This window comes from Nomascus leucogenys, chromosome 16 (assembly GCF_006542625.1).
Source record: "Nomascus leucogenys isolate Asia chromosome 16, Asia_NLE_v1, whole genome shotgun sequence".
In the NCBI taxonomy this organism is placed as follows: Eukaryota; Metazoa; Chordata; class Mammalia; order Primates; family Hylobatidae; genus Nomascus; species Nomascus leucogenys.
Window position 1 is genome coordinate 79,964,079 of NC_044396.1, and position 25,888 is coordinate 79,989,966.

Here is a 25,888-nt window from a genome sequence, read left to right on the forward strand (position 1 = left end):
TGAGGCAGCCTTTAGAAGCTTGGAAAAGCAAGGAAACGCATTCCCTCTCAGCCACCAGAAAGAAATGCAGCCCTCCCAAAATCCTGATTTTAGCTCAGTGAGACCCATGTCAGACTTCCAGAAATGTAAGATCATAAATGTGTGCTGTTTTATTTTTTATTTCTTTTTCTGTTTTAAACCACTACGTTTGTAAACATTTCTTTGGCAGTAATCGTTGCTTTTGATGGAAGTTGGAGCAGTGGTCAAGCTCGTGGGCTTTGGAGCCAGTCTGCCAGTCCGCCTTGTTTCAAACCCCTTTTCCTTTCTTTCTTTCTTTTTTTTTTTTTTTTTTTTTTTTTTTTGAGATAGAGTCTCATTCTGTGGCCCAGGCTGGAATGCAGTGGTGTGATCTTGGCTCACTGCAACCTCCGACTCCTTGGTTTAAGCGATTCTCATTCCTCGGCCTCTCAAATAGCTGGAATTACAGGCATGCGCCACCACACCCAGCTAATTTTTGTATTTTTAGTAGAGAGAGGGTTTCACCATGTTGACCAGGCTGGTCTTGAACTCCTGGCCTCAAGGGATCCACCAGCCTCGGCATCACAAATTGCTAGGATTACAGGCGTGAGCCACCACGCCCAGCCTCAAACCCTTTTTCTGTGATTTTTCTTTTTCTTTTTAAAGCTGTGTGACCTTGTGGAAGTTGCTTCACTTCTCTGGGCCTCAAATTTCTCATCTCTAAAGTCGGTTAACAATAATCTACAACACATAGTTTTTTGTGAGGATGAAATGAGAGTTTCATACATGCAGCAAGCCTGGAAGTAAGTTTTAGCTGCGGCCATTCTGGGCAGGAATCCCTCGCTAGGTAACTTAGAGCAGTGGATCAGGGCACAGACTTGGGAGACAGACTGTCCAGCTTCCGATTTAGGCTCCTCTCTTACTAGTCTGAAGTAGAATGGTTGTGTTCTTCCACTTCTTCATCTGGAAAACAGGGGCAGGCATCCCAGGATGTTTGAGAGATCATATCAGATGGAGAGGCCAGAGTTTTTAGCAGGTACATCATACACATTCCCCAAAGGACAGTTATTGTTATCATTGGGTGGCTGGGGAATATTGAGCCTCCAGCCCTAGGCATTGTGGATCAATTTGTCCTTCAGTTATCTTTGGGGTAATTTAAATACACTGGATTGGGAAGACAAAGCTATTGCCCTCCTGCTGGGAGAGTGCTGGGTACCTAGCAGGTGCTCAGTAATTACTGAATGAATGAATAAGAACAGAACAGGTCCTAGGCCCTGCCCTGAAGAGGCTCACAGTGCAGGACAAGGCCTGGAGCCAGGCCAGGGTTGTGTGGTTGTCTTTAAAAAGAAACAAAACAAAGAACTACTTCCTACCAGCTGACCCTAAACCCCTCAGCTCCCTGCAGGGACCTCTCAGCCCTGCAGGGGAGCCCAGGCTGTTCGCCAGGCCTGGCCTTGCTGTCAGCTTTCTAAGCCAGTCACAAACATTCTCCCCTCAACTTTATAATGGACGCCCCACAGCCTCCTCTCCCCTCCCAGGGTGGTCCTGAGGCTATGAGCAGCTGGCAGTTCCCTGTCTGAGAGGTCCTTGGTACTGCAGGGGAGGTAGCTCTCACCTGAAGGCCTCCCTGGATGCCGGTCTCAACTTCATGTGTTACCAGTTATGGAGAATTATTTTTAGTGAGTTACACTCTGTTAGGGCCAAACACAAGGAGGAAAGAGTGACTGAATACTGCTCTGGGTCAGTGACTGTGACAAGACTGTCTTTTTCTTCTTCCCTGTTGCAGGCCTGATCTTTTGGCCAGAAGGAGATTAAAAAGATGCCCCTCAAGATGGCGGTGCCTGTCAGCTGCATGGAGCTTCGTTCAAGTATTTAATGAGCCTGATGGATTTACAGTGATCTTTGGTGGTCTGGGGAATAACGCTGGTGGAACCATGTACAGGAATGACACACATCCGGCACATTTCAGGATACTAAAAGTGGTTTTAAGGGAGGCCCTGGCTGAATGCCTCACGGATTCTTACAGCTTGGATGTCCATGGGGGACGAAGGACCACAGCTGGCTGCGAGGGTTGAGATCTCTGTTTACTTAGATCTCTGCCAACTTCCTTTGGGTCTCCCTATGGAATGTAAGACCCCGACTCTTCCTGGTGAAGCATCTGATGCACGTTCCATCCGGCGCTCAGCTGGGCTTGAGGTGAGGCTGTCCTGGCTGGTGGCGGAGAGTTCACTGGGATGTGGCTGGTTGTCTCAATGAGGTGGCATTTAATGAGCACCCTCTGTCTGGTTGGTGTGATGCTGGGTGCCTGGGGGAGACAGATGGAACTAAAGAGGTCCTTCCTGGAACCCGTTACTGTTCCCTGCCCTGACGTGTGTTATTGTACCTGTCACCATTTTCTGATGTTCCCAGTTTACGTATCTGTCGCCATCTACCTCCCTATAAAGTGCCTCTGCTGTTGGTTCTGTGTCCTTAAGACATTGTGTGGCATTTGGCACAGTCTCTCATACTGCAGAAAGGGTAAATTAAGACAGGATTGTTAATGAATGAAGACATGAGAGATTCAATGGAAAGATATGCATGGGGGGATAATTTCTTGGCTCTGCGCTCAGAGCTAGGAACAACATAAGGCCATATGGCTGGTACTGTGAGGGTTGTATGTGGGCAGATGCATGTGGAGGCAGACAGGCCTGGGTGTGACTCTTTAACACATACACACTGCGTGCCTCCATGCAGACTGATGGATTCCTTTCCCTGCAGTGAAGGGTTAAGTATTATCACACGTCACAGGACTGGAGTTGAAGATCGCCAAGTAGACATTGAAATGCTGATCACATGACAGACACTCAGCATGTGGTGGGTGATGTTGGCTGGGGGTAGCTTTTGGGGATAGTGGACATTTCTTGGCTCTGATGATCTTTCTGAGCAGAGCCAGGGAGGCAGTGCTGGACTCTGGCCTGGGCACAGCTGGTTGGCGTGGACAGTTGATTAAAGGTCACAGTTTCCCTGCAGCCCATGGGAAGGCAGAGTGACAAGTCAGTGGCAGATGAGGAAATGGAGTCTCATGCCAGCTGGAGGGGGGGAGCAGCTGGGTTGGCCACAAAGGCCTGTTGCAGTTCTGCAGCTGACAAGTGGAAGGACTGGCCTCTCAGGTCCAGGCCTGGTGGCCTGGGAGGCTGCTAGCTCTGAGCGATGAGTGGTGCCAAGCTGCCTGAAGGAGAGCTGCAGCTCAAACAGCAAGTGATCCAGCTCTCAGACCACTTGAGGCCACCTGGCATGTGGTGGCCAAGACCACAGTTGGGGCGGGGACTTGAGTCTGATTTTGATTGGATTCCTAATTCTGCTCATGCCTGACAGCACTTTGTCAGACAGGCTTTCCTGACCTCCTAAAGTAAATAATGTCCCTCTGGGTGTTATATGCTGTTCTCACCCATAGCTCTTAGATATGTTCTAATTGTATATTCATCTGTGCAAGTTACTGGGTTTCATGTCTTTCTCTCACACTAGAAAGTAATCTTTCTGAGTTGAGGAAGTGCATTTGCCTTGCTCACAGGCTAGACATATAGTAGGCATTTTATTTGTTGCATCACAGTTGCCTTGATCAAATATGGTGACTCTCCGTGGTTTTCTCTTGGTTTCTTTGAAAAGGTCAGACAGAAGGGAAACACTCTTTTATTGAGTATATATATGACTTAGCCCAGCAATCCCACTAGGAGAGCAATGGTGTATCCATTATACAGTTGAGTGCTTGGAGGCTCTGAGGGGCCATGTACCTTCCCCAAGGTTATTTATCCAGGAGAAGACAGAGCCAGAAGCTGAGAACTGCCTCGTGTTTTACACCGAACCAGGCCCCTTCAGCTGAAGACTTTTCCTTGCGGTCTTGGGAAGAGTGTGTGTGACGGTGAGCTGCAGCAGGTGCTGGGCCGTGCTTGACTGTGGTCACGTAGGGGCAGACAGAGGAGCCATTTCGGGGGGCTGCTGAGGGTCTGGAGAGAGGCTCACAGTGGTTAGCAGAGAGGTCCTGGGATGGGAGGGGGTCAGTTGGGAAAGACAGAGGCAGCATACTCCCCACTCCTTTGTGCCTTCCCAGTCCTCTCTCACCCCTTCCTGCCCTCTCCCCACACCCTATCGTGGTGGCAGCTGTGCCTCACTTATCACATGGTCCATAGCTCTGTTTTTTCCCCTTTTATCAGTTACTGCCTAGAACAACCCAATTGTGGTGGTCTGGGTTATCTCTCACTCTTCACGGTAGGGCTAGAGTGGGCTCGGGCACCAAAGGACACAGAATGGTTATGGCAATGAATAAGATTCCTTCTGTGTGTCAGCAAAGATGCTGATGTAGTAATAATCCCCATTTATTAAGCCATGCTCTCTACAGGGCACATAGCACATGTTTTTCCATTCAAACCTCAAAACAGAGCTAAGAGATGCGCACCATTATGGTCATTATCCATTTTACTGTTTTTTGTTTTGTTTTGTTTTTGTTGTTTTCTTTGAGACTGAGTCTTGCTCTATCACCCAGGCTGTAGTACAGTGGCGCGATCTTGGCTTACTGCAACCCCCACCTCCTTGGTTCAAGTGATTCTCGTGTGTCAGCCTCCCAAGTAGCTGGGACTACAGGCGTGCGCCACCATGCCTGGCTAGTTTTTGTTGGCCAGGCTGGTCTTGAACTCCTGACTTCAAGTGATCTGCCTGCTTCGGCCTCCTAAAGTGCTGGGATTACAAGCGTGACCCACCTTGCCTTGCCTGTTTTACTGTTAAAGTAACTGGAGCACCCAGAGGGAAATCAAGTGTCCCCAGGGAATACAGGCAGCATTTGGACAGCCCTGTCTGACTCCAAAGCCACTGCACAACATTGCCTGGAGCTGAGAGACGCACATTCTCCCTTCTTGGCCACTGGTGACTGTGACCTTGGGCAAACTACCTCTCCTTTTGGGCCTTAGTACATTCATTCATAGAAAAACTGGCTAATTTCTCTTCTCAGCCAGGAGACTTGAGAGTGAAAGGGACGCTATATCACTTACTCTGGGACGACAGGTGTACATGAGGATGTAGCTGGGCAAGCCAGGCCTAGTGGCTCCCACACTCATAAATCAGATGGTGGGTGCTGGTGCTGCTGGTGCATCATGCCTCCAAGGCTGGCTCTCCCAGTTTTCCCTGGACTTTTGCCTAAACAGTTTGCATTTCTACTCATGGTGCAGGAGCTTGCTGTTCTGATTTCATGTCACAAACCTGCCTTCAGCCACTGAGAAGAGCCCTGTTATCCCTGGCTGCTGCTACAGCAGTCCCAACCTGTGTTGTTGTCACTTGATGGGCTCCTGGAATTATTCACAGCACACTCTCTAGTCGTACAGGCTGCCCTGCCACCCACACTGACAATCCTGGCCGGGTTCCTGGAGATGGTCTGGCATCTTGGACCTGTTCCCCACGGTACCTGGAGCCCCTGATGGTCTACCCAGGGTGGCCATGAGGGAAAGGCTGTGACATGATCATCTCCAGGGGTTCTTCAGTGAACAGCCCAAGGTTGCTTAACAGCTGGTATGTATGAATACCTGGAATGTGCCAGTTCACCTTCTAATCTGGCAAGGGGGATGCGTCTCCTCCTTACACATATGAAGAAACTGAGATTCAGTGAGAAAGCTGCCATGGTTACTGATGGAGAGAGCAGAGAAGCTGGTGTTTGCATTCCCGTCTGTCAGCCTCGACACCCCTACTCCTGTCCAGCCAGTGTTTCTCAAAGCATGCCGATGAGCAATGCAAGATGATTTCAGGTTATAGATAAGAATAAAAAAGTTGTTTTGTGTTTAACTCAAATTAGAAAAAGACAACAATTGGTACGTGAGACCTGTGATTTTGCAGATAATACTGCTTAGGATGTTGGTACTTAAGAAAAGGTCAACTTTTCAAAAATACTGTTAGTGACATGTGGACCTAGTCCTCCTGAAGAGGACTATATTGGGGCGTCGGTAATTGTTTCTGTCTGCGGTACTCTGGTTGTGTGGCTCTGGCCACGCCACTGGAGGCAGTGTCTGAGCCTGTGACTTGAGTAGTAGCTCTGTGTCATGTCTGCTGATTCTCCCCAAATCCTGAAGATTCATAATGAAGTGACTGCACAGCTTGGTCTGAAGCTAGATTGAAAACAATAAGGATCCCAGAACGATAGCACTTTATAATCCTATAATTTGGGTCAAATTGCCTGCAGTTACTATCTGAGTCCTGCCTGTTACAGTCATTGAGCACCAAAGGTTTTTCAGTCAATTCCTGAGTTAATTATTATCTGGGATTGAATTATGAAATAATAAATGTTTCCACTATGCAATCGATTGGTGACTTATTCATTTATTCTTTTCATTCATTTATTCTCAATAAATCAAAGATCAGGGCTGGGCATGGTGGCTAACACCTGTAATCCCAGCACTTTGGGAGGCCGAGGTGGGTGGATCACCTGAGGTCAGGAGTTCAAGACCAGCCTGGCCAATGTAGCAAAACCCCACCACTAGTAAAAATAGAAAAATTAGCTGGGCGTGGTGGCGTGTGCCTGTAATCCCAGCTACTCGGGAGGCTGAGGCAGGAGAATCACTTGAACCTGGGAGGCGGAGGTTGCAGTGAGCTGAGATTGCACCACTGCACTCCAGCCTGGGTGAAAAGAGTGAGACTCCATCTCCCAAATGAATAAATAAATAAATAAATAAAAGATAATATTACCTACTCCATGAGTTTATTGTGAGAATTAAATAAGAGAGCATATTAAAAGGCTTCATTCAGTGCCAAGCATATAATATGTACTCAGGGAATACTAGTTTTTAAATAAAATTTTCAAATGGGATTAGAAGATCAAAGCATATAGGCATAAAGGTATAAAAAATATTGAAGATGAATGAGTTACTAAAATTTAACATTACATTTAGCTCTGAGCTTCCTAGTTAGCACAACATGCTAAGTAGGTTATATTTGTGTCTAAAGTAAGGACTGGCAAACTTTTTATATCAAGGGTTAGGTGATAAATGTTTTCAGCTTTGCAGGCCACACAGCTCTGTTCTGCTTGTCAGTTCTGCCTTTGTATCTGGAAAGTAGCCATAGATAATATGTAAATGAGTGGGTGTGGCTGTGTGCCAATAAAACTTTATTTACAAGAACTGGCAATGGGCCTTCAGGCTGTAGTTTGTCCTTGGCCTAAATAAAGGAAACATGTTTGTCTTTGAAAGGCAGAAACTTCTCCTAGATCATAAACACTGAAAAAAAAATTGTTACAAGATGTAATATTTCTGTGAGACTTGTTAAGCAGTATATGTGCAGTGCTTTCATTAGGCTTTTACAGAAAACTTAGAAGATGGCCTTCACACGGCTAGTTCCCTTACTGTTCATTTAGCAGACATTTATTGAGGGCTTACTATGTCCTAGGCTCTGATATCCATACATAGTAAAATGTAAAGGCGTGTGCATTTTGGCAGGGGGTGCTGCATTGACAAGGAGGGGTCTCAGTGACAGTTTTGGAAGGTCAGTTTAGAGAGTTTTGGGAGGTCAGTTTAGAACAGTATTGGACACACTGTTCCGTCCCTGAATTACACACAGGCCTCAATGCTAACTTGAGTGGGCTTTTGGTCCAGCAGGCCTGGGCTCCAGGGACAGTCACTCAGCGTCCCACCTCGAGTGGTTGTGTCATGAAATCTTGGCCCTCTTTGACTGATAGCTACAATTATTTGAAGAGTGTGGTTTTTAGAACAAAACTAAATCAGGTTTTGAAGGTCTGCTGTTTTATACCTGCTATGTGATCTTGCTCAAGTTTTTATTTTTATTTTTTTCTGTATATGGGATTTTATTTTATTTTTATTTATTATGTATGTATTTATTTTATTTTAAGTTCTGGGGTACTTGTGCAGGTTGTGCAGGTTTGTTACATGGTAGACGTGTGCCATGTGATTTGCTGCATCTATCACCCCATCACGTAGGTATTAAGCCCAGCATGCATTAGCTTTTTATCCTGATGCCTTTCCTCCCCCGGCCCCGCCCCACAGGCCCCAATATGCTCAAGTGTTTTAATCTCTCTGATCCTCACTTTCTTCATCTGCAAACCATAACACCTCTGAATCTCTCTTTGTTACTCTAATGCTAGCTATTTAGTATTTGCTCTCTAAATGTTAGTTCCTCCACCTGGGGGCTGGGCGGGTGGTGGCTGACCTCATCCCATGAAGCTGTCTCCTGGCTTTCCCAGCTAGATCCTGTGGGTGTGAAGATTGCAGCCCCCTCCTCCTGGGGGAGTATTCAGTGTAACAAGTCTTGAGAAAACACTGGCCTGTGGAATTCCAAAGTTAATGAAGGGAACAGATTCCAAGAGGGTCTCTGTTTGACCTTCCACCGTTTCCCCAACCCCGTTATCCCTGAGTGAGTTTTGGGGCAAGCATAGGTATGTAGGCACTGCAAAGAAGAACTCTCACGCTGTGGTGCAGGACCGTGGCCTTGGCCTCTTGGATATCTGGGCCGGATGGGTGCATTTGGGCCTGTTCCCTACAGCGCCTAGTTAGCCTGCGAAAGACATAGGAAGCAGCCAGGGCAGGCTATCTTAAGAGAAGGGAGCATATTTGATAAAGTTGGAAAATGATTCTCAGCTGTCCATAGGAAGAGCAGAGTAAGGGGCTATGTGAGAAGTTTGGAAGAAGGACCAGTTCCAAAAATGAAGAAAGAAAGAAAGAAGGAAAGAAAGAAAGAAGGAAGGAAGGAAGGAAGGAAAGAAAGAGAGAGGAAGGAGGGAAGAAAGGAAAGAAAGAAGGAAGGAAGGAAAGAAAGAAAGAAAGAGACAGGAAGGAAGGAAGAAAGGAAAGAAAGAAAAAGAAAGGAAGGAAAGAGAGAGAGAGGAAGGAAAGAAGGAAGGAAGGAAGAAAGAAAGAAGGAAAGAAGGAAAGAAAGATTCATTATTCTGTCCTCTGGACCTGAGTGAAGAAAGATACTCTGTCCTTTGTACCTGCATGAAAAAAGAAAAGAAAAGAAAGAAACGAAGAAAGGAAGAAAGAAAGAGAGAGAGGAAGGAAGGAAAGAAAGAAAGAAAGACAGGAAGGAAGGAAGGAAAGAAAGAAAGAAAAAGAAAGGAAGGAAGGAGAGAGAGGAAGGAAGGAAGGAAGAAGAAAAGAAAGATTCATTATTCTGTCCTCTGAACCTGAGTGAAGAAAGATACTCTGTCCTTTGTACCCACGTGAAGAAAGGAAAGAAAAGAAAGAAAGAAAGAAATGAAGGAAGGAAGAAAGAAAGAAAAGAATGTAAAGAAAGAAAAGACTGTAAAGAAAGAAAATAATGTAAAGAAAGAAAAGAAAGGAAAGAAAGATTCATTATTCTGTCCTTTGGACCTGAGTGATGTTTTCAGTTAAAATGAGTGGAGTAGGATCCAGAGATCAGGCTTTTGAGGACAGGTAAAGCCTTAAGATACATTCTGTTTCTGGCTCAGGGAACCTTCAGGGAAAAGGCTTTGGAGACCAAGCTAGGCAGGGAAGTGCCTTCGCTTATCACGCTAGAGACCAGACTGGGGCAGTGAAGTCACCATAATTGATGGGCCACACTAGACTGGAGCCAACCATGGCCCATTCCTGAGACTCTGGGCCTCAGGGTGGCCTTGGCTGGAACCTATATTCCAGTGGCCCTGGTGGCTCTCTTCCCTCTCACCTTCCCAGGAGGCAGATTATTTCCCTGTGGTGGGGGTGAGGTGGTGGCATGGGGGCTTCTTTCCTCTCTCTCTGTCTTGCAGCCTTGTTAAAATAGTGCCCACGTGCTGATAGCTGGAATTCCAGTGCAGTTGCTGGGGATGGGGGTCTTTCCTTCTCATCTGTCTGTCACCCTTTATCACTCCACAAGGGGTGGGGGTACTGGACAGAAAGAGTGTGTCCCACCTGATTACTGGGAAGTGCAATGGACGCCCCCACCCCCTGTTGGCTTATCTGGCTCCAACCAAAGAACAGCTGTTGGTGGTCAGGTCTCTGAGTCACTCAGTAGCTTGGGACTGGGTTCAGTGGGAGATGATGGCATAAACAAATAAACACTGGCTGGCCCCCAGCTCTCAGCTTTCTGCTCACTGGGGGGCCCCAGAAGCTTCTTGTCGCGTTTGCAGGGAAAATAAGGATACCCATAATAAAAATAGTTTTCCTGATGGAGAAATGCTCTGGGGAGGTTGTTGAGGCATGTTAGAAAATCCCTGAGGCTTTCTGGCTCTGTGAGCTAAGGGAGGACACTTGGCCTCTCTGGGCCTTCGCTTGCTCCTTTGGGAAGCCTGTTATTGTGAAAATGAGATGATCTGGGAGGTAAAACTGGCCAGTTGTTCATCTCCCCTCTCTGAACATGACGCATAGTAAGCCCTGAATCTCATTTAAATTTGGAAGTCAGATTGGCTTTGTGACTGTCCTAGTTTCCGGCTGTTGAGTCAGCTCAGGCAGTTCTTGGGACTTCTGTGTGGCTGTGGCTCCCCATCTCTCAATGGGGTGACAGTCCTCGTCTTGTGCCCCTCACGCGCTTGTTGAGAGGACAGATGAGTCACCTCTGGGAAACTGCCTGAGAGCTGGATGACACCACTCTGTGGGATTGCATTTCATCCACAGAGACATCCGGAAAAGGGAGCAGAACAGAGCCTGACTCTTGATTATTCGGGGAGGGAGCCTGGAGCTGGTGGAAGTGAGGGCATAGAGCACATTCCTTTCAGGCCAGGCAGTGCTTGGCTGCTGAGGCACCGGTGGAGACCTCATGATCTGGTGGTCCGCCTCCCTCTTGTGCTGTGAGTGCCTGGAGCTCTCTGGCTTCCTCGGCTTTCCACTGTCTTTCCCAAAGCCTCCATGGATTCTAGAATCTGCTGTGGAGTTTCAGGGTGATCTCTGCATAGTGTGAATATCTAGCTCTGAAACACAAAACAGAAAGCCACAAAGGGCAACGTAACAAAAGCTGTATTCCCACCCATGGATTAGCACGTGTTCATGAGGTGGCATGCTTTGCTTTGGATCATTGTTTTTATTTTATTTATTTATTTGCTTATTTATTTATTTATTTATTTAATTTATTTATTTGAGATGGAGTCTTGCTCTGTTGCCCAGGCTGGAGTGCAGTGGTACAATCTTGGCTCACTGCAGCCTCTGCCTCCCAGGTTCAAGCGATTCTCCTACTTCAGCCTCCTGAGTAGCTGGGACTGCAGGCATGTACCACCACACCTGGCTAATTTTTTATATATTTAGGAGAGACGGGGTTTCACCGTGTTAGCCAGGATGGTCTCGATCTTCTGACCTCATGATCCCCTAACCTTGGCCTCCCAAAGTGCTGGGATTACAGGCATGAGCCACCACACCCAGCCTGGATCATTGTCTTTAAAGAAAAAAAAAAAAAAAAAAGATAAATGGGAAGTCTGTGAGCCTTGTCTCCCATTCCCCATCCTTTTCTTCATACAAGTACCTCTCCTAAACTTGGGGTATGACAGGTCATGCTCTTACAATTTCATTACAAATCTATTTGAAGATCACTGGTAGCACCATTTTGTGTGTTTTTAAATTCTTAGATAGGTGACATAATGTATAAGATGTCTGCACTTTCCTCTTTTCTCTCGGCATTATGCTGGGCAGATGATGCTACTATGCTTGTTCATTCATTCCCTGTGCCACAGAGTCTTGGGTTGTTTCCAGAATTTTGCTTTTGTAAACAATGCTGTCATGAGCATCCTGGCACAGGGCTGCAGGTGCATGTCGGTCCCAGGAGTACAGGGCACAGAGCATGCACATTTGCAGCCTGACCGGAGGTTGCCACATGACTCTCTAGTTGGCACTATTTCCTAGGTTCCTTCCCTGAGAGGCTGGGAACTTCTGGAAGGCAGGGGTGGGTGGTGCTCACCACTATATCCCTCTGCCAGTCAGCATGCCTGACACCAGGTACCAGTTCATGACACGTCTGAATGGGGTGAATTCTGGAAGGGGACAAGGCAAGTGCCAGGGCAGGTCCAGAGTCTGGGCGTAGAAGGAGCAACATAATGGGGGCTCCTTGCAGAAGCAGCAGAAAGAAAAAAGAAATAGGGGCCTGGAGTGGGGGTGTGAATGAAGACATTGCTGTTGAGAAGACACTTGTGAAGAAGCCAACAGCGTTGTCTGGGCCTGGCTGGATATCATGAGGCTGGACATGGAGGTCCCAGGCACCACTGCTGTGGGCTTTTGGGGAGTTGGATGCACGGTGGAGAGCTGAGGAGGAAGTTGGGCTTGCTGCAGACGGCTGCTGGCGGGGCTGGCTGGAGTCTGGCTCTGGCCCTCACTCACTGGGGGTTACCCAAGTGACCCATTGCAGGAAGAGGGGTGGGGGACCCAGAGTTACTTTAACCACTTTATGAGCCTGTCTCAGCCAGGATCTGGGGCTTCTAGCAAAGCCCACAGCACAGGCACATTTTAGGAAAGACAAGATTGAGATGCCTGTGGTGGCCCAGAAGGACACTTCAGGGCAGCAGGGTTGTAAAGGTCAGGAGGGGGAAACTGCTGGAAGGAAGTTGAATGCTCTGGGAAAAAGCTGACAGAAATGAACAAGGGATGATTTTTTTTTCTTTTCTTTTCTTTCATTTTATTTTGAGAAAGACAGTCTTGATATGTTGCCTAGGCTGGTCTCAAACTTTTGAACTTGAGTGATCCTCCCACATCGGCCTCCCAAAGTGTTGGAATTATAGGCATGAACCATCATGTCCAGCCACAAGGGAAGTTTAAAAATAGACAATTTGAGAAGAGTTTTTTTTTTAATTTCTAATTTTACATTTAATAGAGATGGAGTCTCACTCTGTTGCTCAGGCTAGTCTTAAATTCCTGAGCTCAAGCGATCCTCCTGCGTTGTTCTCCCAAAGTGCTGGGATTACAGGCTTGAGCCACTGCACCTGGCCAAGGGTAATTTTTTTTTTTTTAAGAAAAATATGATTAGAAATAGAAAATTTGGATTTGGTAATGGATAGTGCATACTATGAAATAACCTTTTTATTTCTTCAACACTTCCCATGATGATAACACTAATACAAGGTCTTTGGTGAAAACTAAGAATGTGTAGAAATGTGTTGATGGTTGAAAAACAGCCCCATAATGCTCCACTGAGGAGTAACCTCTGTTCACATTTGGCCTTAGAAATAATACCTGTGAACAGAATGGCCAACTTGTCCTGGTTTGCTAGAGAGTTTCCTGGTTTTAGCACTGAAAGTCCAACATTCTGAGAACCCCCTCAGTCCTGTGCAAACTGGGATAGTCGTTCACCCTACCTGTGAATTGAATGATACCACTGAGCATCAAGCACTTTGACAGTTCACAAGTCATTTCTAGTGCTGTCATTGTGTATACTCGGTTCTGGCTGCGTGCAAGGCATTGTGCAAGGCTGCATGTTCTGGAGCTACACCAGAGCTCCAGAGCTGAAGTTCTATTTTCTTTTTTTTTTTTCACTTGTTATTTTAGAATCAAGAGATGCATGTGCAGGTTTGTTACAAAGGTATATGAGATGCTGTTGAAGTTTGGAGTAGGATGGAACTCATCACCCAGGTACTGAGCATAGGACCCAATAATTATTCAGTCATTGTCCCCCTCTTTTCCTCCCCTTTCTAGTAGTCCTCAGAGTCTATTGTTCCCATCTTTATGCCCATGTGTACCCAATGTTTAGCTCCCACTTATAAGTGAGAACGTGTAGTATTTTGTTTTCTGTTTCAGCATTAGTTTGCTTTTGATAATGGCCTCCAGCTGCATCCATGTTGCTGCAGAGAGCATGATTCCATTCTTTTATATGGTTGCATAGTATTTCTTGGTGTATATGTGCCACATTTTCTTTATCCAGTCCACCACTGATGGTCATTTAGGTTGATTCTATGTCTTTGCTATTGTGAATAGTGCTGCCATGAACACATGGGTGCATGTGTAATTTTGGTAGAACAATTTATTTTCCTTTGAGTATACACCTAGGTACGAGATTGGTGGGTCAAATGGTAGTTCAACTTGTAGTTCTCTGAGAAATCTCTAAACTGCTCCTCACAGTGGCTGGACTAATTTACGTTCCCACCAACAGTGTATCAGTGTCTCCTTTTCTACACAGGCCCACCAACATCTGTTATTTTTTGACTTTTTGATGAAAACCATTCTGATTGGTATGAAATGTATCTCATTGTGGTTTTGATTTGAATTTTTCCAATGACTAGTGATGTTGTGCATTTTTTCATGTTTGGTGGCTGCATGAATGTCTTCTTTTGAGCGGTGTCCATCCGTGTGCTTTGCCCACTTTTTAATGGGATTATTTGCTTCTTTGCTTGTTGATTTGTTTAAGTTCCTTATCGATTCTGGATATTGGAACTTTGTCAAATGCATAGTTTGTGAATATTTTCTTCCATTCTGTAGCTTGTCTGTTTACTCCCTTGATAATTTCTTTTGCTCTGCAGAAGCTCTTTAGTTTAATTAGGCCCCACTTGTCAATTTTTGTTTTTGTTGCAATTGTTTTTGAGGACTTAGCCATAAATTCCTGTCAAGGCCTATATTGAGAAGGGTATTTCCTCGGTTTTCTTCTAGGATTTTTATAGTTTGAAGTCTTAATTTAAGTCTTTAATCCATGTTGAGTTATTTTTTGTGTGGTGATAAATAGGGGTTCTGTTTCATTTTCTTCTGCGTATGGATAGCCATTTATCCCAGCACCATTTATTGAATAGGAAGTCTTTTTCCCATTGCCTCTTTTTGTCAAGTTTGTTGAAGATCAGATGGTTGTAGGTAAGTGGCATTCTTTCTGGGTTCTCTATTCTGTTCCATTGGTCTGTGTATTTGTTTTTGCACCAGTACCATGCTGTTTTGGTTACTGTAGCCTTGTAGTATAATTTGAAGTCAGGTAATGTGAGGTCTCTAGCTTTGTTCTTATTTCTTAGAATTGCTTTGGTTATTCAGGCTCTTTTTTGGTTCCATGTGAATTTTAGAATAGTTTTTTCTACTTCTGTGAAAAATGATGTTTGTAGTTTGAAAGAAATAGCATTGAATCTATAAATTGCTTTGGACAGTATGGCCATTTTAATGATTTTGATTCTTCCAATCAATGAGCATGAAATGTTTTTCCATTTATTTGTGTCATGTCTGATTTCTTTCAGCAAGGTTTTGTAGTTCTCCTTGTAGAGATCTTTCACCTCCTTGATTAGAAGTATTACTAGATATTTCATTTATGTGTGTGTGAAGCCCTGTTTTCTATCCTTAAGGAGCTTACAACTTGTCTTTGGTATGCAGTACGGGCATTTCACTTGTAAGAGGAGGGGTCTTACTGTAGCCAATACCTTCTTTTATTTTGGGTACTAGGGGTTTATGGAGATTTTTGTTCTGGTGGGTTATCCAGTTTTGCAGGTTGGTACCAGGAGAGAGGATGCATGTTGGTACCAATGCTGAATTTGACTGCCCCTGGCCCTGCTGCTCAGCACTGTCAGACCCCTAAATGATGTGCCCCATTCTAGGGCCAGCTCAGTGTTTTACAGTGATGAAGATGATGATGATGATGATGATGATGTCAGCATCCATCATTCTGAGGTGTGTGTCTATCTCTGGCCTCGTTATACCTGCAAAACATCAATGTGGTAGCCAATACTTGGGAAAATAATCCCATTGCCAGGCAGCAAATCATGGCCCTCAGTTAGGGGGATGGCATTTCACACTCATGAAGTGTTGAGTGCGTGGGTCCCTGGCCAGCTTTGGCAACTGTGAGGCAGGCATTATGCTTCCATTTTACCACTGACAGACTGAGGCCAGTGAGGAGGAGCAACTGGGCCTGTTGGCTTGTCTGTGGTAGGCCAGGCTGGCTACATAATATGTGGGGCTCAGTGCAAAATGAAATGTGGGCTCTCTTGTGCAAAAATTATGAAGAATTTCTAGATGCTGAAGCAGAGCATTAAACCAAGCTTGGTCCCCTCTGAGCCAGGAGCCCTGTGTGCCTGCACAGACTGTATGTCCAAGGAGCTGGTCCTAGGGCAGGACTAAGGTTCAGGCTTCGCATCCTGGGTCCAGGCTGTGTTTTGTGTGTCTGCAGAGCTCTGGTCTATCTGCTGATGAGTCCCTGCGGTGCTCAAAGGTACCTGGCTTCCTTGGGGAAAAGTTTCTCTCTCCCCTGCCCTTTCCCAGCCTCAAAACACACAAATGCTCAGATGAATATTTAGAAATCCAACTGGAGCAGCTTCTGTCTGTGACTTGATGATTTTAATGTGATTTTGGAGGATGCAACATTGGGGGTGATGCTTTCACATGCCTTCTCTCTCCCACTCAGGAACATGGGCAAATGCCATGGGCTCGGAGCTCTCACCTGCTCTTTTGTGCTGAGCTTCACTATCTCTTCTGGGCACTGATTGGTTACAGGGATATAGACCACCTGTGTGGTGCCCTGGGGGTTATGTCCAGAGGAGCCTCACATGGAGAAGAGAATTTCCTTTGGGATATGTATTTCTTGTGGTCTTAGCATGCTGGCAATTCTTATTTTTGGCATCATTTAATCCTTACAACAACTTTGTAAGGTTTTCACATCCATTGGTCATCTCTGAGTTGAGCACCTCAACTCAGGTGAATGTTTGTATGAATGTTTGTTGAGCACCTACTGTGTGTAGGGCAGTGTGCTAAAAAATTGAGGTCCTGTGGGTGTTTTGAGTATATATAATTGTGTTCTTCTGTCATTTTACATGACTTTCACCTCATTTCATTGCTGTAGCAACACTGTGAGGTTATTGCTGTCACCCCCATTTCTCAGGCGAGGAAATAGAGGTTGAGTCGATCTCCCATCTTGGATTTCCCTGACATCACAGTCTGAGTCTTTTGTGTCATGTGCAAGAGTGCAGTGGCTTTAGGGGGCCTGAGCTGGCTGGCCTGGATTGAATCCTGGCTTTGCCATTTGCAGATGTGGTCTGAGGCAAGTTATTTAACTTCTCTTGACCTCGGTTTCCCCATCTGTAAAATGGGGCTATACTGGTTGCTCTGTGTAGGAAGGGTCTGAGGTTTCAGTAGGATATATTCTGCACAACACCCCCCACACACCAAGTATCCTTGAAGCCTGGACATCCTTATAACCTCAGAGCGGTTTGGAGAGGGTTAGGAACTTGCAGATGGTCACATAATCAGTGTATGGCAGATCTCGGGCAGAGCTGGACTGGTCTTCTTCCAAATGAGAGCTCCTTTCCCCACTCTGCTTTCATGGACAGACTCTAATGACCACCTGGGTTATGTTCTTGTCCCTGTCAATTCCTTTATCCTTGTTGATAACCTAAGGGAACCTTGAGAGCCACAACGAGACAGGAAGAAAATGCCTGACTGCTGCTTGCAGGGTTAATTAAGCCATTCCTGGGGTTTCATTTGCTCTCTAGTTAGCACCAAAATAAATCCTCCAAATGGCTTTGAGGTTTCCAGTTGACATTGCATTTTGAATTCAGACAGCACCAGCATTTTACATCTTCCTGAGGATGATAAATGTTTAGATAGCACCGAAGATAATGGTAAAAGGAGAAATTTGGGGAAGTTCAGGCTGTGGCTGAGCAGATTGTAACTCTTTAGTGTGACGAATGGGTGAGAAGTGGCTTAAGGGACACATCTGATGTCCCCTGCTCCTAGGGGTTGAGAGGGGGATGGGGGGTGGACTCTGTTTTGCCATCCGGAGAATCCAGTGCCTTCCGGATGCTTCTGGGGTCTCATGCCTGAGTCTTGTTTTTGATGCATTCTGTCAGATGTTAAGGTCTTGTGCATGATGGTTGAGGTGTCAATGTGCAGGCATTAATGTCACCATTCTTATGTAATTGTTACCCTTTATTGAGTGCTTATTATGTGCCAGGATTTAAATATTTCTCTCAGTGACCCAAAGATGTAAATGTCATATCACCTTCATTTTACAGATGTGAAACAGGCTTGGAGAGGCTGAGACACCCAGCCATTAAGGACTCAGCTGGGATTCCCAGCCTTCCCTGGCACTCTTTTTTTTTTTTTTTTTTTTTTTTTTTTTTTTTTTTTTTTTTTTTTTTGAAACAGAGTCTTGCTCTGTCAGCCAGGCTGGAGTGCAGTGACACAATCTCAGCTCACTGCAACCTCCCTCTCCCAGGCTCAAGCAATTCTCCTGCCTCAGCCTTCCGAGTAGCTGGGTTTACAGGCATGTGCCATCACCGCACCTGGCTAATTTTCATTTTTATTTTTGGTAGAGACGGGGTTTCACCATGTTGGCCAGGCTGGTCTTGAACTCCTGACCTCAGGTAATCTGCCAGCCTCAGCCTCCCAAAGTGCTGGGATTACAGGCATGAGCCACCACGCCCGGCCTTCCCTGGCACTCTTGAGCATGTTTCCAGACTGCCTGCTTCCTACCCCAGACATGTCAAAATGCAGTGCTATAAATGACAGGGATCTGGTCCCAGATGGACAGCCCGGGCCCTTCGAAGGCACTCTAGCCTTCAGGAGACTGGATCTTTATGCCTGATGGAAGTGACACGGGACTGCTATGTTTACAGTGCCTGTTCTCCTGCAGGGTCTCCGGAAGTCATCAGCTGTGGTGGCCAGCACTCCGGAGGATGACAGGAAATTCTGCTGCAGCTCTGTGGGCGGGCTGGGGTGCATGCTGGACAGGGGGCGGGCAGACAGGGCTGGTAGGGAGGAAAACACCACTGAAACAGTTCAGACCGTATTGTCAGTGAATTCCTGGATTAGTATGCAGTGCTGCCAATGATCAGATTTGGGTCAGGAAGCCCAGATGGCAGAAAGATTGTGTTAAATCTTTATATTTTTCCACGAAATCCTCACCATTTCAGACCCTGTTTTCTAAGCTATCACCCTAATAATTGTGGATTTTAGATTTCCAAGGCAAGATTTTATAGTGGTTGTAAGGAGGGGATGGTTGGGGTGGGGGGGTAGCTGAAGAAATGAAAAAAGTGCTGCAGAAAGGAGCACATTCCACACCCAGCTTCTTTCTGATTGCGTTTCCCTCCGAGCAGCGAACAAGAGGCTGATTCAAGTGGCTCAGTGGCCTCCCTGCCTGGAGTTGGGTTCCTATGCCTTCCAGTGACTAAGGAGGAAATTCCATTTCAGTTAATCTGTGGCCGCTCATCACCCATGGCATTCTCTATCTAAATTTTATGGCTGCCTCATCTTTTTGGAATTCGCCTTCTTTTTGTGTGTTGGGTGATAAGTCAAGGAGACATGTGGCACAACTCCACAAAATACAACCACATTTTAGTATTCTGTACACAGTCCTTTCCAGGCATCCCAGGCTTTGTATTTTCATGTTGGTCGGCAATGAGGAGGTGCATCTTCATTATCTGTGCATGCATGTGCATCTCTTCATCCCTTCCTCTTCAGTTTCTTTTCTTTTTTTTTTTTTTATTTTCTTTCTTTCTTTTTTTTTTTTTTTTTTTTTGAGACAGAATCTTGCTGTGTCACCCAGGCTGGAGTGCAGTGGCATGGTGTCGGCTCGCTGCAACCTCTGCCTCCTGTGTTCAAGCAATTCTCCTGCCTCAGCCTCCTGAGTAGCTGGGATTACAGGGTCGTGCCACCATGCCCGGCTAATTTTTGTATTTTTAGTAAAGACGAGGTTTCACCATATTGGCCAGGCTAGCCTCAAACTCCTGACCTTGTGATCCACCCACCTCGGCCTCCCAAAGTGCTGAGATTACAGGCGTGAGCCACCGCATCCAGCCTCCTGTTCAGTTTCTTAAACGCTTGGTGGGACTCCCAGCTAAACACCCCCATTGTCTGAGACCTTGAGATTAGATGCAATAGCACTGCTGGTTTCATGGTGGGCTTTGAGTCGGATGGAGAAACTCCTTGGAGTGCGGGAGGAAGGGCTGCAGGAGGTGTCTGAACTATCGTAGCAGTAGGGTCCCTGCCACAGGGAGGTGAGGTGGCCACCATCACCAGTCCTAAGAGGAACGGTCACCCTCCGCCTCTGTCTCCCTCTCCAGTCCCCATCCAGTTTTAGCTTTGAACCCAGCCGCCAGGTCTTCAAAGCCTGTTCTGACTTACCCGGCAGAGTTGGTTGCTCTGTCCCCTTAGCTCATAGACGCTGCCCCTTTTTTCCCCACGTGGCCCCTGCCATTTAGGTCCATGTCTCTCGTGATCCTGTGCGTATTTCCAGTGGAAGGACAAGGTTTGGCCCACTGTATATTTGAAGGCCCTCAATATGGCGTTAGTTCATATTTACTGATGGATGAAGAACTCTGAAGAGACCTGGTTGAAAGAGACTTTTAAAAATTAAAGGGAAATGGGTCATGCAGGCCACGTTTTTGTCCTTGCCTATTGGCTACTTTTACTATTCAGATCATCCATGAATATAAGTGGCTGTCTGCTGTGTTCGCAGTGTGGTTACTGGAAAAACTGAGCTCTCTCTCCCCAAATCAGGTGAAACTACAGGAAAACAGTAGGAAATAGTCTTCAAAGTGATGCATCTCAAGAGAGGGAGGGTCTGTGTCTGAATCATGGCTTTGTGCCTTACCAGCATGTGATTCTAGTCACTTTACCTTCTGAGCCTTGTTTTTCCCAGCTGCAAAATGAGTGTGGTAATAGTGCTTGCTTCAGGAGATTGTTTCAAGGATCAGTTGAAGTAGTGCATACCGAATGTTTGGCATATGTGCGGAGCTCTTTGGGGGTGACTGATGGGCAACTGTTTTTCATTTAAGAACTGAGTGGATTGGACCTTTAAGAACTGCTTTGGTCCCACTGTCATAGGAGGTGAGTGCTGTCTGGAGCAGGCATGGGGATGTGGTGGTACAGGGTAGGGTGTAGGGGACCCCAGAATTGGGAGCCTCCATGTTGGAAAGGGACAGTGGGCAGAGTCCATGCAGGGGCTCTGGGACTGACAGGGACCTGGGACTTCTTTCTGACAGGCAGTGACCAGACAACTGGAGTGGAGAGTTGTGGAGAAAATGTTTGGCCAAAGGATTTAGGAACCAGAGAGAAGCGGGCACTTGATGCTTCTTTTCTTGTCAGGGTGTTTATCAGGCCTGTAGCTGCCACAGTCGTCACTGTGGCTGAGATTCATATCTGTAGCACCAGAGTGGGAGGCAATTTTTCCAACATGGGGCAGAGGCTGGGTGTGTGGGGATTGGTCGCAAGGTGCTGGGAGTGGGGTGCAGGGAAGGGTCTCTGCACACCACATCCATCCTCATCCTGCTATGAGGTCAGCTCTGTACATGCACTGGAAGAGCAATTAGTGGGGTGCCTAAGCAGTGTCCACCATGGACGTGGGTCTCTGCTGGCCACGCAAGGGGAAGATGGGACTGGTGGGAAGATTGGGGAGATGGAGGTGGGGGCAGTTGTGTGAGAAAGGTACAGGGTCATGGAAACATGCACAAGAAGGTGACATTTTAGAAGGTGGTTTTTGTTCCGTAATAAATTTATTAGCTTTGGAATCTGACTCTATTGCCTTGGCTTCTCCAAACTTTGGTGTCCTCATCTGTAAACTGGGGATCACAACCTCAGTTTTGCAGGGAATGTGAAATCCTGACCTGAAATGATCACATGTGTAGGAAGCTGACAAAGAATGCTAATTTTCTTCCTTCTTTTCTTTATGGCCTTTCCTTGGTAAATCTCTGTGTGATTGACAACTCATGAAGAAGCTACCAGTCAAATCAGTTAAATTAAATGACTTCCTAATGATAATAATTAGATTAGTAACTAATAATCATAGCTGACATTTATCTAGTGCTTGTTAACTTCTGGGCAGTGCGAATTTGGTCTCATCTGTTAAATAATTTAATTCCTGTAATAATCCTAGGAAGATGGTGCTATAATTAGCCCCATTTTACAAACAAGAAAACTGGAGGATCAGAGAGGCTAAGTATAATGTCTAATGTCACACTGCTGAAAGTGGCTTGCTGGTGTTCCAGCCCCAACAGTCTGGCTCCAGAGTTTGTGCTATTAACCATTGTATCAGTCTGCTGTGTGTGTGTGTTTGTGTGTGTGTGTGTGTGTGCGTGAGAGAGAGAGAGAGAGAGAGACAGAGAGAGAGAGACTGTGTATTGTACGGTGAAGAGCAATAGAAATTATTGTAAGGCATTCCTGTGCTGCAGTCTTCGTGGGTCAGGCTTACTTATAGAGGCTGTGAGAAGGATGGGGACATGGGCTTTAACTCAGTTCTGACAATCTGTCAATCCCAGAACCTGGGGCAGGCTGGACTTGTAGACTTCCGTCTCCTCTTCCTCCTGCCCTGAACCATCCAGGGACTCAGAGGAGGTCAGACAGGCGGGACTCCCAGAATAGTGACCTCCTCTGCCATTTGCAGCCTGTGTCGGGCTCCTCTTAGTAGAGTCACCCCCTTGCTTATGCTGTATGTGTTCCTCCGTTCTGGCCATTGTTTTCCTGGGCCTGTGGCAGTCGAGTGCGTCCAGATGCAGCTAGGTTGAGACCCAAAGCCCTGAAGATACCGCAAAGGGAGTGCTCCTGTGTGCAGTTGCTCTGACCTGCACAGCAGGACTGAGCGGCCGCCGGTCCCCAACTCCCAGCAGTTCACCTGGCCGGCCTTGCAAAGGCTCTGCAGGGCCAGGCCCTGGCCCGTGAATCACTGAAACTGATCCCTGTGGCCACTGTGAAGTGCAGGGCTGGAGGTCTCCGGAGGAGATGACAGCTGTAATAAAAACAGGCTGCCAAACCGCAGGCATTGTATAAGCCTCTGTTTCTCATCCTCGCTACTACCTCTGTGTAGTCCCTGTTTTACAGATGAGGAAACTGTGGCCCAGGAATGGTCAGGAACTTGTCCAAAGGCACAGTCATAGAACTAGGGCTTACACCAGCTGTGTCTAATAGCATGGGTGCCCCCTCTGCTGTGCTTTTCTTTGCTTCTTAGAGTGCTGTTTAGAGAAATTGATGGTTCTTTTGTTGTGACTAGGGGTCCGCACTATGGGTGACCTCCCTGCTCCCTTTGGCCTCAGGCCCTTATCTTAGGCGATGGCCAAAAGAACAGCTTTACATTCATCAGTAAACTGTTTTAACTGAACCTCACCACAGGTTTACGGGTGGTGCTTGTTTCATAATGGATAAAGAATGGGTGCGGCTCAGTGTGGGGAAGTTGGTGGATGGGGAGAGGGCAGCAGAGTAACCAGCTTTTAGTGGAGACCTGGATTTGAGTGCCCTGAGTTAGGTGAGCCTTTGTACCTGTCTCTTCACTTCTTCGAGCAGAACATTAGTTTCTCCAGATCCCACATGTGATAAAGTTCTGTGATCCTGCAGTTTGAACATCCTGGCATTCAGCTCAGCCCACTGTGCAGAAATCTATACTAAACATGTAGACAGTTTAGGAAGAAGGCTTGTTTATTTTATTGAAAGTTATAGAATAATAGCTACTTAAATTTTTGAGCACTTCCCATTCATCTTCCAAGTGATTTCTACGTGTTGACACATGTAACACACACAACCACCCTATAATAAGTACTGTGATTACACACCCACTCTACAGATGAGGAAACTAAGGCTCAAAGGAATTAAGTAATCTGCCAAAGATCCCTTGGCAAGTAAGTGGCTAAGGGGGGATTGGAACCCAGGGAGAGGCTGCAGAGCACATTCAGGAGAGCATCTGCCAAGGTACAGCCCTCCACGATGGGAGGGCAGCAGCTTCCTGTGAGCTGACTCACTTGTATTATTCCACACCATCGCAGTGGAGAAGTTGGATTATCCCTATTGTGATAGAGGTAGAAAGGTGAAGGAATTTGCCAGAAATTATAAATGGTGACATTAGCATTGAACACATGTCCACTGACCCCAAATACTGGGTCATTTTATGTCTTTCCCTCCCTTCTTCTTTTTTTTTTTTTTTTTTTAAGACTGAGTTTCACTGTGTCACCCAGGCTGGAGTGCCATGGCACGATCTCGGCTCACTGCAACCTCCACCTCCCAGGTTCAAGCAATTCTCCTGCCTCAGCCTCCCAAGTAGCTGGGATTACAGACACCTGCCACCACGCCAGACTAAGTTTTTGGATTTTTAGTAGAAATGAGGTTTCACCATGTTGGCCAGGCTGGTCTTGAACTCCTGACCTCAGGTAATCCACCTGCCTTCACCTCCCAAAGTGTTGGGATTACAGGCGTGAGCCACTCCCACCCACCCCCTTCACACCCCACTTCGTTTTTTTCTTTTTAGTAGAGATGGGGTTTTACCGTGTTGGCCAGGCTGGTCTTGAACTCCTGATCTCAAGTGATCCGCTTGCCTCGGCCTTCCAAAGTGCTGGGATTACTGGTGTGAGCCACCTTGCTTGGCCTCTTCCCTCCCTTCTTGCTAACTTTGAAGCTCAGCTCCTTGTCCAAGAGACTTTCTGTCCAGGTGTTTTCATGGTGCCTGTGCCTTCTGCTGGTTTGGAGTGAGCGGTTTCCCCAGCATCCTCCTATCAGCCACGCATTCCTCAGGGTCAGGCACAGCATGCTGTTCATGTCTGCTCCCTGGCACTTGGCCTTCAAAGCAGGATTTCACTGCACCTAGCCTGATCCATTGACCTGGGCCCAGTATAGGCTCTCCTATGTTGGGAGGCCATGGGGTGTTAAGGTTAATGCTGGGCCACACATGACTGTGATGAGTCCCTCTCTCTCTGCTGAAGAAGGTGTTTCCATGGGGTACAGGGACAGTTAAGCCTGGTTTCTGTTGGGCGCTGCTGCTTGGGTGGGTCCAGTCTGCCCCATGGGTGGTCTGCATTCTATGCCAAGTGTTGGCAGATTCTGCCAGGTAGAGCTCTCCAGTATGGAAGCACTTTCTTGTGCTCAGCCTAACCCTCTCCCTGACTTGCACATTTCCTCCTGTTCTGCTGGGGAAATGGAAAACAGCTGGTCACTGATTCCTTGAAATCACCTACTCAGACACTCCAGGGTCTACGTGGGATTAAGTCGTCCACGGTCTTTCCCTCCCTTAATCTCTTCTAACCTTCCGCGAAAGTCCCGCTTCCCACTCCATTTTAATCATGTCCTTTGCTCTTGCCTGGACATCTCCAGGGCCTCCAGCAGCCTCTACTAAGTGAAGGGTTTGGGGCCACACACACACGGCTGTCTGTTCTCTCCAGGCCCGCATGCAGAATCCAGCAGCCTTACCTCACACCAACCCTGCTTTTCAGTAGTGGCTGGGACTGCCAGATGAATAGGCTTGAGGCAGCATATGAGTTTGCTACACACTTGCTCAAAACATTAGTGGACTCAAAAACAAAAAGACAACCCAGTTTCAGAATGGGCAGAAGACTTGAACACAAATTTCTCCAGAGAAGTTATACAAATGGCCAATAAACACATGAAAAGACGCTCAACAGCATTGGTTGTTAGGGAGATGCAAATTAAAACCATGAGATACCCATTCATATCTACTAGGATGGCTATAATTAAATAACACCACCAACACCACCACCAACAACAAAACCCAGAAAATAGCAAGTGTTGGCGAGGATGTGGAGGAACTGGAACCCTTGTACATTGCTGGTAGGAATGTAAGATGATACAGTCTCTGTGGAAGACAGTTTGGTGGTTCCTCAAAAAGTCAACTATAGAATTACATATGACCCAGCAATTCCACTCCTAGGCGTATATACAAGAGAATTGAAAGCGTATGTCCACAAAAAGCTTTTACAGGCATGTGCACTATTCACAATAGCCAGAAGGTGGGAACAACCCAGATGTCCAATGTCTGTCCGTGGAAGAATAGCAAACAGTATTCAACTGTAAAATGGAATGAGACATTGATACATGTTACAACATGGATGAACCTCAAAAATGCTGTTCTAGGTGACAGAAGCTAGGTACAGAAAGTCACATATTGTCTGATTTATGAATTTTCAAGAATAAGCAAAATTATAGAGACAAAGCAGATTAATGGTTGCTGGGGGCCATGGGGAGTAGCTGCTTAATGGATACAAAGTGTTGGTTTTTTTTTTTTTTTTGAGACCAAGTTTCTCTCGTTTCCCAGGCTGGAGTGCTGGAGTGCAGTGGCGCAATCTCAGCTC

General features: G+C 46.5%; 1 long non-coding RNA gene across 2 annotated transcripts in view; it reads left to right on the forward strand.

Moving 5' to 3' along the window:
- The window catches only part of LOC100579768, a 309,638-nt gene that overhangs the window by 95,365 nt on the left and 188,385 nt on the right, over nucleotides 1-25,888 (forward strand). The window contains exon 2 of one of the 2 annotated variants that reach the window (XR_004026205.1): nucleotides 1,784-2,193. This is a non-coding gene — a long non-coding RNA (uncharacterized LOC100579768). Of the gene's footprint in view, nucleotides 1-1,780; nucleotides 2,194-25,888 lie in introns of those variants that run through there. The other variant, XR_004026206.1, reaches the window with a different exon arrangement.